General features: G+C 45.3%; 1 protein-coding gene and 1 long non-coding RNA gene across 5 annotated transcripts in view; one reads left to right on the forward strand and one right to left on the reverse strand.

Annotated features, from left to right (window-relative positions):
* LOC139271285 (antizyme inhibitor 1-like) overlaps positions 1-15,126 on the reverse strand; it is a 73,537-nt gene extending 58,411 nt beyond the window's left edge. For all 4 annotated transcript variants that reach the window (XM_070888502.1, XM_070888505.1, XM_070888504.1 and 1 more), the window contains exon 1: positions 14,899-15,126. The gene's annotated coding sequence lies outside the window, so the exon portion shown is untranslated. The remainder of the gene's footprint in view (positions 1-14,898) is intronic.
* On the forward strand, positions 14,790-19,797 carry LOC139271333 (uncharacterized). Its single transcript, XR_011594878.1, has 3 exons — positions 14,790-15,374; positions 18,753-18,957; positions 19,357-19,797. It is a non-coding gene; the product is annotated as an uncharacterized lncRNA (long non-coding RNA).
* Positions 19,798-20,108: the final 311 nt, after the last annotated feature.

Consider the following 20,108-nt stretch of genomic DNA (forward strand, 5'->3'; position numbering starts at 1 on the left):
CATACAGTGATCACTCGTTCCGAGAGGATCTTTTACTTGGAGATCGTTTATTATTCCTGTCTCATTACACAGGACCAGATCTAAGATAGCTTGCTCCCTTGTAGGTTCTGTAACATACTGTTCTAAGAAACAATCCCGTATGCATTCTATGAATTCCTCCTCAAGGCTACCCCGTGCGATTTGATTTGACCAATCGATCTGTAGGTTAAAATCCCCCATGATTACTGCCTTTCCTTTTTCACATACCTCCATTATTCCCTTGATTATTGCCCGCCCCACCATGAAGTTATTATTTAGGGGCCTATAAACTACGCCCACCAGTGACTTTTTCCCCTTACTATCTCTAATCTCCACCCACAGTGATTCAACATTTTGTTCATTAGAGCCAATATCGTCTCTCGTAACTGCCCTGATATCATCCTTTATTAACAGAGCTACCCCACCTCCTTTCCCTTCTTGTCTATCTTTCCGAATTGTCAGATACCCCTGTATGTTTAATTCCCAGTCTTGGCCCCCCTGCAACCACGTTTCTGTAATGGCCACCAAATCATACCCATTTGTAATGATTTGCGCCGTCAACTCATTTACTTTATCTCGAATGCTGCGTGCATTTAGGTAGAGTGTTTTAATACTAGTTTTTAAACCATGATTTTTAGTTTTGACCCCTCCTGCAGCCCCATTATATTCATATTGTCCCTTCCTGTCACCTTGTAGTTTACACTTACCCCAGTGCTACTCTGCTCTGTTGCCTCCTGCCTTTTGCATTCTTTCTTGGGGTCCTGTTCATCTGAGTTCTCACCCACTCTAACTAGCTCAGAGCCCTCTCCTGGGTTCCGAATACTCCTTGCATTGAGGCACCGAGCTTTCATGCTTACCTTTTTATTACACTTTGACCCTTTAGAATTTTGCTGTACAGTGGCCCTTTTTGTTTTTTGCCTTGGGTTTCTCTGCCCTCCACTTTTACTCATCTCCTTTTTGTCTTTTGCTTTTGTCTCCATTTTGTTTCCCTCTGTCTCCCTGCATTGGTTCCCATCCCCCTGCATTTAGTTTAACTCCTCCCTAACAGCACTAGCAAACACTCCCCCTAGGACATTGGTTCCGGTCCTGCCCAGGTGCAGACCGTCCGGTTTGTACTGGTCCCACCTCCCCCAGAACCGGTTCCAATGCCCCAGGAATTTGAATCCCTCCCTGCTGCACCACTACTCAAGCCACATATTCATCGGAGCTATCCTGCGATTTCTACTCTGACTAGCTCGTGGCACTATCAATGAGAATACCTCCAAAAACACAGAAACACAACACAATAAATACAATAAACACCTCACATATTTAAAATTAATTGCAATTGAATTTAATTAAATGTTTTAGAAAAAAAAATTATTTTTGATTAAAAAAAAAAAATATGTTGTAATAGGGTTAAAAATAAACTTGCGTGAATGGACAGGGTTTTTAAATATAAGAATTAGTGGTAACATTTAATTTTTCTATGTTTTAAAACTTACGCTGGTAAAAGTTGGCTATACATCTGCTTTTACCAGGCATAAGAGTTTGAAAGACATTCGCTGGGCAAACGGCCCAAATCTCTGCATGCGAATGTCCTTCTCCCGGGGATGCATGGTTCTCAACGGATGCACACTGCGCGCCGATAACCGGCATTTACAAGGCCTCTTCGGGTGGTTGCGCACATCGTTTGTATACACCCGGAGGGGCTGCAATTTACTGTCCAATATCCATAGGCACTCCCTTATTCACCATGTCACTGACCTAAAAAAATTCAACTCGATTAGTCAGATATGACCGACCCTTCACATATCAATGGCCCTCTCTGATCAGCCCGTATTTGTCCAAGTACCCAGTCACTCTGTCTCTGATGATAGATTCCAGTCATCATCATAGGCAGTCCCTCGGAATCGAGGAAGACTTGCTTCCACTCCCAAAGTGAGTTCTCTGATGGCTAAACAGTCCAATACGAGAGCCACAGACCCTGTTACAGGTGGGACAGACATTTGTCGAGGGAAGGGGTCGGTGGAGCTGGTTTGCCGCGCGCTCCTTCCGCTGCCTGCGCCTGACCTCTTCATGCTCTTTGCGTTGAGACTCTCCACCTCGGGCGGTCTTCGGCCAGGGTCTCCCAGGTGTCAGTGGTGATGATGTACTTTACCAGGGAGGCTTTGAGAGTGTCCTTGTAACATTTCCACTGCCACCTTTGGCTCGTTTACCATGAAGGAGCTCCACATAAAGCATTTGGTTAGAGAGTCTCGTATCTGACATGTGAACTATGTGGCCTGCCCAGCGAAGCTGATCGAGTGTGGTCAGTGCTTCAATACTGGGGATGTTATCCTGGGCGAGGACACTGATGTTGGTACGCCTGTCCTCCCAGGGGATTTGCAGGATCTTGCGGAGGCATGGTTGGTGATATATCTCCAGCGACTTGAGGAGCCTTCTATACATTGTCCATGTCTCAGATCCATGAGGGTCTATGGAGCGTCCTCCTCTGTTTCGGATGCCCCCAAAAGTTTGTCAACATCCTTCACCTGCTTCACGACAACATGCAGGCCGTGATACATACCAACGGATCCATTACAGACCCAATTCACGTCCGGGCCGGGGTCAAACACGGCTGCATCATCGCCCCAACACTCTTCTCAATCTTCCTCGCCACCATGCTCTACCTCATAATCAACAAGCTCCCCGCTGGAGTGGAACTAAACTACAGAATCAGTGGGAAGCTGATTAACCTACGCTGTCTCCAGGCCAGGTACAAGATCACCCCAACCCGTCGTTGAGCTGCAGTACGCGGACGACACCTACGTCTGCCCACATTCGGAGGTTGAACTCCAGGATATAGTCAATGTATTCACTGAGGAATATGAAAGCATGGGCCTTACGCTTAACATCCGTAAGACAAAGGTCCTCCACCAACCTGTCCCCGCCGCACAGTACTGCCCTCCAATCATCAAGATTCACGGCGCAGCCCTCGACAACGTGGACCATTTCCCATAGCTCAGGAGCCTCTCATCAACAAAGGCAGACATTGATGCGGAGATTCAACATCGCCTCCAGTGCGCCAGTGCAGCCTTCGGCCGTCTGAGGAAAAGAGTGTTTGAAGACCAGGCCCTCAAATCTACCACCAAAGCTCATGGTCTACAGGGTTATAGCAATAGATTCCAGTAACTTCCCCACAGTTGATGTTAAACGGACAGGTCTGTAGTTACATGGTTTCTCCATCCCTCCCTCACTTCTTAAATAATGGAGTGACATTGCAATTTTCCAATCCAAATGCACAATTCCGGAATTTATCGCATCTCCAATTTCCTCATCTATTTTTTTCAATCACCTAGGGTGAAAACTATCAGGTCCTGGAGCTCTGTCTATCTTAAGACCTCCCATTCTCTCCATTACCATTTCTAAAAACATTAAATCCACTAAGTTCCTCCCCTTGTCTTATTTAAGGTTCCCTTGTACTGCTGGAATGTCCTCTTCCTCCACTGTGAAAGGAGAAACAAAGTACACATTTAACAAATCCTCTATTTCTTAATCATCCATAATAGTTGAGGTTTATTCACTATGCAGTCAACTTGGTACCACAGGATACGGTGGCATAATGGTTATATTACTGGACTAGTAATCTAGAGGCCTGGACTAATTAATCCAGCACAAATTCAAATCCCACCAGGGCAGTTGTAAAATGGAATTCAGTTTTTAAAAAAAAGGTAAATGAGTTCAAAATAAAAAGCTGGTATCAGCTGACCGATTGTCGTAAAAACCCAACTGGTTCAATAATACCCTTTAGGGAAGGAAACCTACCATCCTTACCCGATCGATTTCAACGTGGCTGACTCTTAACTGCCCTTTGAAATGCCATGGCAAGCTACACAATTGTATCAAACCGCTGAAAAAAAAAGGATAAGAATAAAACTTGATGGATGCGACCTAGGCAAGGACATGTCGAAAACACTTCCAGCCTAGTCAATCCTGCAAAAAGTCCTCTTCAACATCTGAGGACTGGAGTCAAAATTGGCAGAGCTGTCGACAGACTAGTTCAGCAGTCATAATCACAGAATCATATCATTAGCCAACATCTCAGCCCCACAATAGGTGGCCGGGGGGGGTGGGGGGCACAGTGGTACAGCCCTGGGAGTCCTCAACATTATCCCCATAAAGTCTCATGGCTGCAGATCAAACGTAGACAAGGAATTATAGGCAAGGGATTATCACCTACTGCCCTACCTCAGCTGATGAACATATTGAGTACCACTTAGAGGAAGCACGGAGGGGGAGCAAGGACACAAAATATGCTCTGGGTGGGGGCTTTAATGTCCATAAGCAAGAGTGGCTTGGTAGTATCATCACCAGACCAAGTTGAAGGACACAGCTGGCAGACATGGGATTGTGGCAGGAGAGATAACCAACATGAAGAATAACCTACTTGCCCTCGTCCTCCCCAATCTACCCATCGCAGAAGCATCATTCCATGACAGTATTTGCAGGAGTGACCACCGCATAGTCCTTGTGGAGACAAAGTCCCGTCCACACCGAGGACACCCTCCATCGTATTGTCGAGGTTAGAGGGATAAACCTGGTAACTACAGACCAATCAGTCTAATGTCAGCAGTGGGAAATTACAAAATTAATTCTCACTAGGGTTAATAAGGGATAGCCAACATGGATTTGTTAAAGGCAAATCGTGTCTAACTAACCTCATTGAGTTATTTGATGAAGTAACAGAGTGGGTTGATGAAGGTAGTGCAGAAAATGTTGTATACATGGAATTACAAAAGGCATTTGATGAAGTACCACGTAACAGACTTATTTAGAAATAAATCAGATGGCATTAAAAGGACAGTGGTAACTTGGGTATGTAATTGGCTAAGGAATATGAGGCAGAGAGCAGTGGTGCATGGATATTTTTCTGACTGGAGATAAGTATGCAGTAGGGTCCCCCAGAGGGCAGTATTCGGGCCATTGCTTTTCTTGTTGTATATAAATGTCCCTGACTTGGGTATAGGAAGTACAATCTTGAAGTTTGCGGACAATACGAAACTTGTCAACGTAGTAACTACCAGGATGATACCAGGGATGTGGGAATTCAGTTATATGGAGAGATTGGTAAACTGGGATTATTGTATTTGGAGCAGAAAAGGTTCAGCGGAGACCTAATAGAGGTATTCAAAATTATGAGGGATTTTGATAGAGCAAGTAGGGAGAAACTATTTCCTTTGGCAAGTGGGTCGGTAACCAGAGGACATCGATTTAAAATAATTGGCAAACGAACTCTAGGAGAAATGAGGAGAAATTTTTTCCAGAGGGTTGTTAAGATCTGGAACGCACCAGAAAGGGTGGTGGAATCAGATCCCATAGGAACTTTCAAAAGTCAATTGGACATAAATTTGAAGTGGATTAATTTGCAGGGTTATGGGGAAAAGCTGGATGCGAGGTCAAATTGCCGACAGTTCTTTCAAAGAACCGGCACAGGCATGACAAGCTGAATGGGCTCCCTTTATGCTTCCACCACCTTGCCAAGTGGTATAGATGAACAGCAGATCTGGCAGCTCAAAATTGGGCACCCATGCAGCACTGTGGACCTTCAGCAGTATTGTATTCCACCACAAACTGTAACCTTGTGGTCCAGCATATCCCGCACTCCACCATCGCCATCAAACAAGATGACCAATCCTGGTTCAATGAGGAGTGTAGAAAAGCATGCCAGTAGTACCAGACTTGCCTGAAAATGAGGTGCCAACTTGTTGAAGCTACAACACTGGACTACATACATGCTAAACAGCAGAAGCAACATGCTACAGACAGCTAAGCGATCCCACAACCAACGGAACAGGTCAAAGCTCTGCAGTCCTGCCATATCCAGTCGTGAATGGTGGTGGACAATTAAACAACTAACAGGAGGAGGAGGCTGCTAAACATCTCCAAAGTCAATGATGGCAGAGCCCAACATTTGAAAGTTTGAAGCGTTTGCAATCATCTTCAGCCAGATGTGCTAAGATGATCTTTTTCGGCTTCCTCCCGATCCCCACACCAGCAGAAATGTCAATCTTCAACCAATTCGAATCACTCCAAGATACAGCTGGACACAGCAAAGGTTACGGGTTCGGATAACATCCTAGCTGGAGTACTGAAGACCTGTGCTTCAGAACTAGCCTTGCCTCTAGCCAAGTTGTTCCAGTACAGCTACAATACTGGCATCTACCTAACCACGTGGAAAATTGCTCAGGCATGTCCTTTCACAAAAAGCAGGACAATTATTGTCTCATCAGCTTACTCCCAATCATCATCAAATTGATGGAAGGAGTCATCAACTGTGCTATGAAGGTGCACTGACTGATGCTCAGTTTGGAAGTCATCAACTGTGCTATCAAGGCACGTTTACTCACTGATGCTCAGTTTGGGTTCCAGCAGGACAATTCAGCTCCAGACCTCTTTTCAGCCATGGTCCAAACATGGGCAAAATAGTTTAATTCCTGATGTGAGGGGAGTGACTGCGCTTGACATCAAGGCAGCATTCAACTAAGTGTGGCACCAAGGAGCTCCAGTAAAACTGAAGTCAATGGGGATCAGGGGAAGACTCTCCATTGGCTGGAGCCATACTTGGCACAAAGGAAGATGGTTGTGGTTGGTAGAGGCCAATTATCCCAGCCCCCAGGATATCACTGCTAAGGGTGTATCCTAGGCCCAACTATTTTCCCACCATCATCATCATAGGCAGTCCCTTGGGATCGAGGAAGACTTGCTTTCACTCTTAGCACGAGTTCTTAGGTGGCTGTACAGTCCAATACGAGAACCACAGTTTCTGTCACAGGTGGGACAGATAGTCATTGATGGAAAGGGTGAGCAGGAAGCCTGGTTTGCCGCACACTCCTTCCGCTGCCTGCGCTTGATTTCTGCATGCTCTCGGTGACGATACTCGAAGAGCTCAGCGCCCTCCCGAATGCACTTCCTCCTCTTAGGGCGGTCTATGGCCAAAGACGTCCAGGTGTCAGTGGGGTTGTCGCACTTTATCAGGAAGGCTTTGAGGGTGTCCTTGTAAAGTTTCCTCTGCCCGCCTTTGGCTCGTTTGCCGTGGACGAATTCCGAGTAGAGCGTTTGCTTTGGGAGTCTCGTGTCTGGCATTCGAACTATGTGGCCTGCCCAGCAGAGCTGATCAAGTGTGGTCAGTGCTTCAATGCTGGACGAGGACGCTAATGTTTGTGCACCTGTCCTCCCAGGGGATTTGCAGGATCTTGCAGAGACATCGCTGGTGGTATTTCTCCAGTGACTTGGTGTCTACTGTACATGGTCCACGTCTCTGAGCCATACAGGAGGGCGGGTATTACTTGTAGACCATGAGCTTGGTGACAGTTTTGAGGGACTGATCTTCAAACACTCTTTTCCTCAGATGGCCGAAGGCTGCACTGGCGCACTGGAGGCGGTGTTGGGTCTCATCATCAATGCCTGCTCTTGTTGATAGGAGGCTCCCGAGATCGGGGAAGTGGTCCACGTTGTCCAGGGCCACGCCGTGGATCTTGATGTTTGGGGGGCAGTGCTGTGCGGCGAGTACAGGCTGGTGGAGTACCTTTGTCTTACTAATGTTTAGCGTAAGGCCCATGCTTTCATACGCCTCGGTAAATACGTTGACTATGTCCTGGAGTTCAGCCTGTGTATGTGCACAGACGCAGGCGTCGTCCACGTATTGTAGCTCAACGACAGGTTGGAGTGGTTTTGGACCTGGCCAACACAAGATCAGAAGTGGAGATGTTCAGTTCACCGATGATTGCAGAGTGTTCAGCTCCATTCGCAACTCCTCAATGAAGCAGTCCATGCCCATATGTGGCAAGACCTGGACAACAAGCAGGCTTAGGCTGTTAAGTGGCAAGTAACACACAAGTACCAGGCAATGGGGATTTCTAACAAGAAAGAGACCAACCACATTCCCATGACATTCAATGGCATTACCATCACTCAATCCTCCACCATCAACATCCTAGGGGTTGATATTGACCAGAAAAACATCCACATAAATGTTGTAGCTACTAGATCAGGTCAGAGGCTGAATATGCGACAGCAAGTGCCTCATCTCCTAATTCCCCAAAGCCTCTCTACCACCTACAGGACACAACTCAGAATTGAGAGGGAATACTTTCCACTTGCTTGGATGGGGCAGCTGCCACAACACTCATGAAGACCGACACCATCCAGAACAAAGCAGTTGGCTTGATCCACAATCCATCCACCACCTCAAACATCCACTCCTTCCACCATTGGCACAGTGACTGCAGTATGTACTATCGTTAGGATACACTACAGCAACTCGCCAAGGCTTCTTCAGCAGTACCTCCCAAAACCATGACCTCTGCCGCCTAAAAAGACAAAGGCAGCAAGAGCATGGGAACAATCACTTCCAAGTCACACACCATCTTGTCTTGGGATATAAAATCACCGTTCCTTCATCCTTGCTGAGTTAAAATCCCATTAGTCCCTACCAAACAGCACTGTGGGAGTTTACATGGAGGGAGAGATTAAGGAAGGACAGAAGGGCAGTGAACTCAAGAGGGAGGGAGGGCAAGGCAAGTTGAGAGGTAGGTTTTCAGTTGGCATGCAGGTACAGCAGGCAGTGAAGAAGGCAAATGGTATGTTGGCCTTCATAGGAGCAGGGAGGTCTTACTGCAGTTGTATAGGGCCTTGGTGAGGCCTCAACTGGAATATTGTGTTCAGTTTTGGTCTCCTAATCTGAGGAAGGACGTTCTTGCTATTGAGGGAGTGCAGCGAAGGTTCACCAGACTGATTCCCGGATGGCAGGACTGACATATGAGGAGAGACTGAATCAACTGGGCCTTTATTCACTGGAGTTTAGAAGGATGAGAGGGGATCTCATAGAAACATATAAAATTCTGACGGGACTGGACAGGTTAGATGCAGGAAGAATGTTCCCGATGTTGGGGAAGTCCAGAACCAGGGGACATAGTCTAAGGATAAGGGGTAAGCCATTTAGGACTGAGATGAGGAGAAACTTCTTCACTCAGAGAGTTGTTAACCTGTGGATTTCCCTACCGCAGAGAGTTATTGATGCCAGTTCATTGGATATATTCAAGAGAGAGTTAGATATGGCCCTTACGGCTGAAAGGATCAAGGGGTATGGAGAGAAAGCAGGAAAGGGGTACTGAGGTAAACGATCAGCCACAATCTTATTGAATGGTGGTGCAGGCTCGAAGGGCTGAATGGCCTACTCCTGCACCTATTTTCTATGTTTCTAAATCACCAAAGATGAGTCGTCGCTCAGTACAAAGGGTGAGGGAGGAAAGCAATGAAGATATCTCAGTGAGAAAGTTGGCTTGATATTTGCGCGGGCAGTGGAAAGCAAGCAATTTGAAAGGAGAGGCGAGATGCTCAAGGGTGGAGAAGGCATTAGGGGAGTAGAGGTAGAGACCAAGGTGAGATTTGATAATGAGGGCCACACTGCCACTACGGAAGTTTGGGTAGGGCAGGTGGTGGAAGGTACAGCCATGCAGGGAGGCTTCAGTCCAGGAGAATTACCATCACCAAGTTTCAGTCAGGACCATGATGTCGATTACTATTTTGAGCTGCGGAAAATATTCAGTAGAGTTGTCGATTTTAAGCTTCTAAATGTCAGTTGTGTGTACAAGTTGTGTGCAATCATTCACAATAAGGTCTTGGTTGGTAAGGGTCTTTTTCACAAATGAAGAGACATTCTGGAGTGAAATGGGGAGAGGAGTAGTCTGCTGGCAGAACCCACAGGGTCAGCAACGGGAAGGCTGCCATGATGGGTCCTTTGGAAGTTGCTGAGAGGCACAGTGGGAAGTTGTAGACCTATCCAAGAGGGAGCCAAGCCTGAGGCAGCAGCAGGAGAGTATGAAGGTTGAGTAGTAGTGAAGTGTTGGGGTAGGAGGCAGAGTACCTGAGAGGGCAGAAGTGAAAGGAGGCATGATGGCAGCAGAGAAGGGCTTAAGATGGGTAAACAGGAGAAAAAGGGCAATATAAGTGATGGGCTAAGGTTAAAGCAGCCGCCAAAATGTGCACAGGAATGGACACAGAGAAACTAGTAGTAAATTCAGGTACAAGACATGTACCTATTTTTGTGCCAGTAAAACAGCAGAATCTCTCTGCTGACTGAAATGTCGGTCGGCTGCGATGGCTATAGAGAACAATCAGATGAGTATCACAACTGATTGCTGTTTGTGCAATGCTCCAAAACTCCGTGCCCTGCATTTCAGTCAGATGCAAGACTCAGCTGTTTTAATAATGCATAATTGATTGTATTTGGTCATCAGGCTAAACCCTACTGGATAGTCCATAAGAAAAAAAGAGAAACTGGCTCCCATAAAATCATAGAATGGTTGCAGCACTGAAGAAGGACATTTGGCCCCTCAAGCCCGTGCCAACTCTCAGTTCATCCCACTCCTCTCATGGAACCATCCCTGTTAAACCTTATCCACATGCCACTTAAGTGACTTTTATTATAGAGTTCAAAAGCTCTTCTGTACACAGTTGACATTTGGAAGCCTAAAATCTACAACTCTACTGAATATTTTCCACAGTTCAAAAGTAAGAAGATTTCACTGGCTCACCACTACACTTTTACTGAATTCCAATTAGCAGTACTGGTATCAGACCATTTTAGAATAAAGTTATTTTTAACAGTAAGCCCGATTTTGAAAGGGTAGACTTGTAAACACTCAGAATCTCTTCAGAATAGTTTATTTTGCAACTCTAGGTCTACATATATTTCCAATTTTAAAAGGGAGAAAATTGTTCAAAGGAATCCAAATGCTGTATAATACTGTAAAGCTATTAGCTCCATTTGAAATGTCATAATGCCCCAATTATCAGTCATCCTTTGATCTATGTTTGCAATTACCCTGTATGTGTTAACTGGGCCAATGGAAGTCAGGGCTTCAACTGTCTGGCTGGAACTTCAGGGTGGATATTATATGCACTTTAAACTTCCAAGCACACTTCATGCCTTTTTCCTGCCCCATATAAAATTAATTCAAGAATGCTGCACAGAATCCTTTAGGGCAGGAACAGAGGTTGGCTTTGGTGCTGTCATTTTTGGGCTGCAATTTCACCAGGTGGACCCCCACCCTTATGGCAGTTAACTGAAGTTCCACATTCCACTGTACAGTCACTGTTAAAATTGTGCCAGATTACTCGAATTAATTTTGAATCAAGAGTATAATATGGTCAATCTTGACTGAATCCTCTTCACAAGTCACTTTTTCACACTAAACATCTAACTTAGCACTGCCGGGGATCATTTATGTTTTGACCTAGCCATTTCACCTGAGGAAAAGAGTGTTTGCCACCAAGCTCATGGTCTACAGGGCTGCAGTAATACCCGACCTCCTGTATGGCTCAGAGACACAGACCATGTACAATAGACACCTCAAGTCGCTGGAAAAATACCAACGATGTCTCCACAAGATTTTGAAAATCCCCTGGGAGGACAGACGCACCAATGTGAGCGTCCTCGACCAGACCAACATCCCCAGCATTGAAGCACTGACCACACTTGAGCAGCTCCACTGGGCAGGCCACAATGTTCACTTGCTAGACACGAGACTCCCAAAGCAAGCGCTCTACTTGGAGCTCCTTCACGGCAAACGAGCCAAAGGTGGGCAGAGAAAACGTTACAAGGACACCCTCAAAGCCTCCCTGATAAAGTGCAACATCCCCACTGACACCTGGGAATCCCTGGCCAAAGACCGCCCCAAGTGGAGGAAGTGCATCTGGGAGGGCACTGAGCACCTTGAGTCTCATCTTCGAGAGCATGCAGAAATCAAGCGCAGGCCCACCCACCCTTTCCCTCAGCGACTATCTGTCCCACCTGTGACAGGGACTGTGGTTCTCGAATTGGACTGTTCAGCCACCGAAGGACTCAGTTTTAGATTGGAAACAAGTCTTCCTCGATTCTGAGGGACTGCCTATGATGATGTTAAAAGTACAAAGTGCTAGATTACTCGAATTAAATAATTCTGAATTAAGAGTATAGTATGGTTAATCTTGACTGAATCCTCTTCACAAGTCACTTCTTCACATTAAATATCTAACTTAGCACTGCCGGGCGGATCATTTATGTTTTGACCTATCCATTTCATTAAAACTCAAATAATACCCTTGGTTTGGATATGGGGGGGGGGGGGGGGGGGGGCATGGGGGGAAGATTACTTGGACATAGAAACATAGAAAATAGGTGCAGTAGGCCATTCGGCCCTGCACCACCATTCAATAAAACCATGGCTGATCATTCACCTCAGTAATGCTTTCCTGCTTTCTCTCCATACCCCTTGATCCCTTTAGTCAAAGGGGCAATATCTAACTCTTTCTTGAATATATCTAACAAACTGGCATCAACAACTCTCTGCGGTAGAGAATTTCACAGGTTAAGAAGTTTCTCCTCATCTCGGTCCTAAATGGCTTACCCCTTATCCTTAAGACTGTGACCACTGGTTCTGGATACTAACCTGTCCAATTACATCAGAATTTTGTGTTTCTATGAGATCCCCTTTCATTTGTCTAAACTCCAGTGAATACAGGTCCAGTCGATCCAGTCTCTCCTCATGTCAGTTCTGCCATCCCAGGAATCAGTGTGGTGAACCTTCACTGCATTTCCTCAATAGTAAGACCATCCTTCCTCAGATTAGGAGACCAAAACTGAACACAATATTCCAGGTGAGTCCTCACCAAGGGCCTGTACTGTAGTAAGACCTCCCTGCTCCTATAGTCAAATCCTCTCGCTATGAAGGCCAACATGCCATTTGCCTTCTTCACTGCCTGCTGTACCTGCATGTCAACTTTCAATGACTGATGAACCATGACACCCAGGTCTTGTTGCATCTCCCTGTTTCCTAATCTGCCGCCATTCAGATAATCCATTGCTTGAATGTATTTCTACAGTCTTGTTAACAGTGACCAAAGGAAGTCCAACCTCCCTCAAAAGGGTCCTGTAGGCTATAACTGGAGAAATTACTTCAATTACACAGAACAGGTGTGTGTGTGGGGGTGGGATATGTTAACAAGGGGTTTTCCAATTCAACACACAAAGGTTTAGCCCTCTAAGGTCTTAAAATTATTTTTTTTTAAATGCTAACACAATGTCACTTGAAACATTTACGAAAGCTTCCAACCGAGTTCCACTCCCTGACAATGTGGAAATCAGCTGTCGTGTGATTTGCTGGCCCGGCGCTGTCTGCACACTCCTGCATGCCTGGCTCCGGCTGTCGCTGCTTCACTATTATTACCACACGCGCAGCCGGCGCTATTGTCCACGCGCAACAATGGCGCCAATCCGGCCAGTGCCAGTCCCAGCGGAACAGGGCCACCACCGACTATTGCAGACACAATCCTCACCAGCACCCACACTTAACACTCTGCTCGGACCGGCGCGCCTTTTTGAAAGAAAAAAAATCCAGAAACGGATGGGCGGGGGGAGAAACTCAAATAAACAAAACACACAATTAAGCTGCATAAGGCTGTTTATTGTAATTAATTGGAGCAAAAAACCGCTATTTTAAAAAAAACGTAGTTTATTATTCGATCCCCACCTTTCTATGATTTGAAAGTAGGGTACTGATGAGATTTTCACAAGTTATTTTCTGAAAATATATATCTACATAGAAGCGTGTTAATATTGGGAGCTGATGGGCGCGGGTGGAAATTGTTTGTTTTTCCTCTCGGGCTACAATTCTTGGAAAGTTTCTTGTCGCCAAAACAAACATAACCGGAGCAGGAAGGTCGCCATTAAATATTGTATTTTTTAAAAAGACAACACGCCTCAAAGTTTCCATCATTCGCGTTATTTTAGAACCATGTCAGAGTTTCCAGTTCATTTTGTTTTTTGGGTTTTTTTGGAAGGGGGGGGGGGGGTATTACAGCGATGGGTTTCCAAGTGGCGGGCCTGACAGCCCAGGAAGCCGAACCCAGCGGCTCCACTCTCCCGGTCAATCACAGGGGACTTCGGGGGCAGTGGGTGTAAGAAGTTCAACTCGGAGCAAGCAGCTGGCAGGGCTGCCTTGACTGGAAGTTTGCTAAGACAGGTGTTGCGTCAATGTGTCCCTGCCACATGGACGGCGGCCATCATTGCGCCACTTTCTGATTGATAACATAGCGGATGGTGCCGCGAACTCAAAACATTAAAAAGCGGTGGAAATTGTTGGGCGGCACCTCGATAGGAAATGTAAAATAGAGCCTTGGTTGGAAGCTCCCGAGTTTGGACCAGCGATATAAAAATAAAAGGTGCAGTGAAATGGGGTGCAAGGCACTCCTTCCATCTCCCCACTTGATGCCAGTGCAGGTTAGCAAAATTTGTGAACACGACATGGAGCAGAGATTGTCAATGTGCGGATCTCACGCTGCTTGTCGGTTCTTTTTGAATTTTTAAAAAATAGAATTCCGTTCTCAACCGTCCCTTCAGTCCAACTTCAGCGCATGCTGACGTAACCCGACTGACAGCCCGCTCCAGCCATACAGAAGCAAGGACGCTCTCCCGTTCCGCCAATCAGCGCGCCGGACAACCAGCAAAGAGGGGGGCGGGCCGTATCGCAAAGGACGTTGGGATCTCCGAGCTCGCCTTCAAGCTGAAACGATGAAGGCCAAGCAGAAGGGCCAGCTGTGTTTGTGGAGGCGCACGCACTCCACCAAGCACTAACAACACGTCCGGCTGGCTGTCCGCTCGTAATCCAAAACCCTCACATTACTGAAAAGTCGATCCCACTCATTGGTTCGCAGCCCGTCTTGACCACAACCGAGGCCTTTGTCAGACCAACTCTCCCCCCCCCCCCCCCCCACCCCCACTACTCTTCCCACATTCGACTCATTGAATGAACGCTTTCACACATTGTGAAGAAACATGGCATCTTCGTGCTCGGTGGGGGGAAATCAAAATGTACTCACGTGAGATAACGGCCCAAAAGATTTGGTAAAGCGTCTTCTCTTTTTAGGCGGAATTTTTAAAAAGTAATAGGGGGACCCACAAGAGAAAGATAACAACCACTCTTTGCCATAAAAAGCTCGTCCCGGTCGTGGTGGAAGGATCGACGCGTACAATCCAATTTCAGCAGCAGACAGTATGTAAAAGGAGCAGCCGCCCGCTTAGCGCGCACTTTTATAGGCTCGGTCCGAGTACCCGGATGCTGCTGCTGCTCCTCCTCCGCACCGGGGTCCTGGTTACCACAACAACCGCCCGAGCGGCCTGGGCTGCACTGACGCAGCCAGACCTCACAACAGCCGCCTGACCTCGCGCCGGCTTGTGCGAGTCTCCGAGAAGGTTTGGTCCCGACAGCGAAGTAGAATAAATCTGTCGGTATCTTCATATTCGCTCCAGTACCACGGCGTGTTCACGCCATCACGCGCCACAGCAGGACTTGGGGGTGGGATTTTTTTGTCTATATTCGGGTCTGTGGGTTGGAAATGGTATTTTGGGTGAAAAATAGCTTCAGCTACCAGTGTGAATACATTTTTTAAATTAGTGTGTGGGCGATGCTCACTTGTTTGTCAACTGGTCCTTGTTTCTCTCCAGTACACAATTCTGAGTTGGATGAAACGACGAATCGCTGTCGTGATTTTGTCTGTGTGTGTATAGTCACTCTGATATATATCTTCGCCGCAGCAGACTTGAAATTAACCTAAACTTGGGTAATTCACGTTAATCTGCATCATGTACAATTTCAATTCAGATATGGCCCTCCATACAGCTTGCTATAAAGTTATTGCAATTTTGTATTCGCGCTAAGTAGCAACTTCGTAAGCAATGGTTTCACGGTCTTTTTTTTAAACAAATGATTACTCATCTTTTGAAAATAATTAGTCAATCTCTAAACTGTATCGTCCCTCTATCTGTGTATCTATGTAAACTGTTGGATATGGGTGAGCCTTGGAGACCAGAGAGAAAGAAAGGGGTTATATATGTACCACCAGACATTGCAGAATTGATGTTTGTGGTTTCTGCATAGTAATGCTGTTGCCATTTGCGATCCTCAATTCCGACTCTCGACTCTCAAAGCCCAAACGACTCGGCACCATTTATATTTTTGGTTTGTCCTGTGTGAATTTTGTAAACTTGGATTTCTGTAAAGGGCTCTTCTAAGCACTGTGTTGTGTCATTGTGAATAATCTTCAACCAAAATACTGAGATCTGGTAACATTAGCAGCTTGAGCTAAATAAATCTAACAAAAGTTAGAGGGGCATAATTAATAAAACATCATAAAAAGACAAAGAAAAAGAAACTTATTAAATAATATACCCTCGACTCCAGCATCCTTGCAAACTACCACCCCATCTCCAACCTCTTTCCTCTCAAGTCCTTGAACGTGTTGTCGCCTCACAAATCAGTGCCCATCTTTCCCGCAATTCCTTCCAATCCGGTTTCCGGCCACAGTACTGAAACAGCTCTCATCAAAGTCACAAATTACATCCTTTGTGACTGACAAAGGCAAACTGTCCCTCCTCATCTTCTTGACTTTGCTGCAGCCTTTGACACGGTTGACCACTCTATCCTTCTCCAACACCTCTCCACTGTCATCCAGCTGAGTGGTGCTGCACTTACCTGGTTCAATTCTTATCTATCTAATCGTAGCCAGAGAATCACCTGCAATGGCTTCTCTTCCTGCCCCGCATCGTTGCCTTTGGTGTCCCCCCAAGGATCTGTCCTTGGCCCCCTCCTATTTCTCATCTACACGTTACCCCTCGGTGGTGATAGCTGAAAACACAGCGTCAGTTACCACATGTATGCTGAAAACACCCAGCTCTACCTCACTACTGTTATGTCTTGCATAAAGAATCTGACCAGATACTGTGATCTCAAAGTAACATGTGACCATAGTCCTTTATTCAAGTCTCCAGAGTGCCTCTTCAGCCTGTGAGGCCTCCTTATGTACAGATGCTCCCAAGGGATTGTGGGACTCCAGGGGATGAGCTCTGGTATTTACAGTTTTACATATATAACAACTACCACTTCTCTCGACCCCACCACAGTCTCTAAATTGTCAGACTGCTTGTCTGACATCCAGTTCTGGATGAGCAGAAATGTTCTCCAATTGTATATAGGGAAGACCAAAGCCATTGTTTTCGGTCTCCGCCACAAACTCTGTTCTCTAGCCACTGACTCCCTCCCTCTCCCCAGTTTCTGTCTGAGGCTGAACCATATTGTTCGCAACCTTGGTGTCATATTTGACCGTGAAATGAACTTTCGACCACATATCCGCAGAATAACTAAGACCGCCTATTTCCACCCCCATAACATTGCCCGTCTCCAACCTTGCCTCAGTTCAAGCCCTCATCCATGCCTTTGTTACCTCTAGACTTGACTATTCCAATGCACCCCTGGCTGGCCTCCCACATTCTACCCTATGTAAACTAGAGATGATCCAAAACTCGGCTACCCGTGTCCTAAATCGCACCAAGTCCCGTTCACCCATCACCCCTGCGCTCGCTGGTCTACATTGGCTTCCAGTTAAGCAACTCCTCAATTTCAAAATTCTTATGCTTATTTTCAATCCCTCCATGGCCTCGCCCATCCCTATCTTTGTAATCTCCTCCAGCCCCATAACCCCCCCAAGATGTCTGCTCTCTTCTAATTCTTCTCTCTTGAGCATTCCTGATTATAACCGCTCAACGATTGGTGGCTGTGCCTTCTGTTGCCGAGGCCCCAAGCTCTGGAACTCCCTGCCTAAACTTCTCTGCCTTTCTACCTCTTTCCTCCTTCAAGACGCTCCTTAAAACATACCTCTTTGACCAAGCTTTTGGTCACCTGCGCTAATTTCTACTTATGCAGCTCGGTGTCAAATTTTTTATCTCATAATACTCCTGAGAAGCTCCTTGGGATGTTTCATAATGGTAAAGGCACTATATAAATGCAAGTTGTTTTCTCCACCACACATGTAGACCGTGAGCCGAGTCTCAAAAACATGATTTTCTTAGTCCCATCGAAGTACTTCATATTCACATCAATATTAGTTTAGGGACGACTTATCACAAAAATCAATGTTCCCATCTTCAGAAATTTTCATTAGAAAATAGGCAGAAATCTCGTCAAAACCCAGAGTGATGATGTAATGGTGAGTTAGTTAAATGATGAATCACAACTGCTGTATTGTCAGTACCGCGAATTCAACCAATCATGATCTCTGTACGAGATCGATTAGAATCAATGACTGCATGCACCAAAACAATTACGTGCTGCATGCACGTAGCTGCGGGAGCCAAAGACAACACAATTTATTTTTCGGACTTTAGCTGGATAACATTTTTCACAAGTGTTCATCAGTGGAAATTTACTGGTACTAGAGAAGCTAAAATTGCAGAGAATGCCATCGAAAGTTTAGATCTGGAGCTGGTTATTGCACCAGGAAGACTCCCAACAATCCCACATTCAATTGGATATCATCGGCAGTGCTACATACGTTTCACTGATAAATCCAAGATCGACAGAGCCAAGAAGCAGCAAGAAAAGGAAAATCGCAACTATGAACCTGAGTACATGTGATTTTACAGTATTTCCTATGAAACTGTTAGCCTACAAATGTTTATATTCGACTTTCGTTCCTTAGTTCAATGGTTAAATGTCGTTTGATACGTTCCATTTTGTGTGCCTGCTTTAGCCCCATATACTTATTTCTGTCGACTGACTGATTCTAAACTTCTCACTCTGGTCATAACATGCACAAACACATGAAAAAACAGTTTTTTTTGACCAAGGATCATTGTCATTGGGACTGATTAGAATATCCATTTTATCATTCCTTTGCAGCCATTGCAGAACCAGTATAGAAAGGAGAGGAGTGAAGCCACCACCAAGGTTCGACTGCTTCGCTCAAAGACGACAGACCCCAAGTTTATACCTGTGAGGGCTTCCCATCTTCTTCCAATGCAGTGCCTTCTCTGCAAGAAGTCAAGAGCATTGTGGAGAAAGAGACGAAAAGAGAGGCTGGTACAATGTGAGACTAAAACTACAGGTAAGCTACTCCTTGCAGCAGAAACCCACAAAGAGGAGGCAATCCTGTTGCATATCCGTGGACACGATCTTGTTGTCCTTGAAGCAAGGTTAGCTATGACCAGAACTACACCAGATTTCGGACCAGAAAGGAGCAGGGAGATCCTCCAGAAGACAACCTCTACAAGACAGGATATAAGCACTTTTGTGATACAGTGATAGAGGGCAGGATTGTAAAGAACCATGAAGTTCTTAAAATGACAACGCTGAACAGTTTGTTTAAGAAATGCATTATTGGGAAAGAGGTTATCGATGCTTCTTAAAAAAATGTATAATCTTAAACGTAGAATGCAGAAATCTTATCCTTTCCTGAAATTTGTCAGATCATCACACAGTAATGAGAGTGATCTTGTTTTTGTAGAAGATCTTGCAACAGAAGAAGTTGTTGAGGCAGTCAGATGATGATGTACTGGTCACAGACTGGATGACACTTCCTCCAGCACCAGCAAGTGTAATGGAGCTTGCACATTGTTCATGCAAAAAAAAAGTGTGCACAAGGATGGTGCTCTTGTCTTCTCAACAAACTAACTTGCACCGACATCTGCTTGTGTGTAGTTTGTCAGAATATTGCATCTTTGTCCAAGACTTCTAGGGCTGAGGAAACAGATACCCTTGATTCTGATGATGATTCATAGATATGCATTCCTTTTCAGTCTCAAACTTTTTTAAAGATCTATTTTGTTTTTTCAATACTTCTATCTTTTAAAACAAAATCAATACTTTTATTACTTTTATTATTATAATTATATGGTTCACAAATGAGTGTCCGCCTGAAATATCAATAAGTGTGTGAAATAAATGGTTGCTATGGTAATTTCTTTCTTAGCAACAGATATGAAAACATAACTTAGATTTATGTATAACTGCACCATATGATGCATCCAGACCTCCGATGTCCTCGGTAATACTTTTTACCAATTCTTGCACTACCCATGCTTAAAATTTAGCAGTAGCACTGATATGTCACTGTTGCTAGGGAAAAGAAAACCTATAACACACATTTTTATGAGTTTATTTTTGGCCATTTCTCTAACACTCAATGTTGAGACTTGGGAACATTTGTTTTTTGCTTCAAATACATATGTTTAACATATTTAGCATGCTAGTTCCCTC

This window comes from Pristiophorus japonicus, chromosome 1 (genome assembly GCF_044704955.1).
Source record: "Pristiophorus japonicus isolate sPriJap1 chromosome 1, sPriJap1.hap1, whole genome shotgun sequence".
NCBI classification, from domain to species: domain Eukaryota; kingdom Metazoa; phylum Chordata; class Chondrichthyes; family Pristiophoridae; genus Pristiophorus; species Pristiophorus japonicus.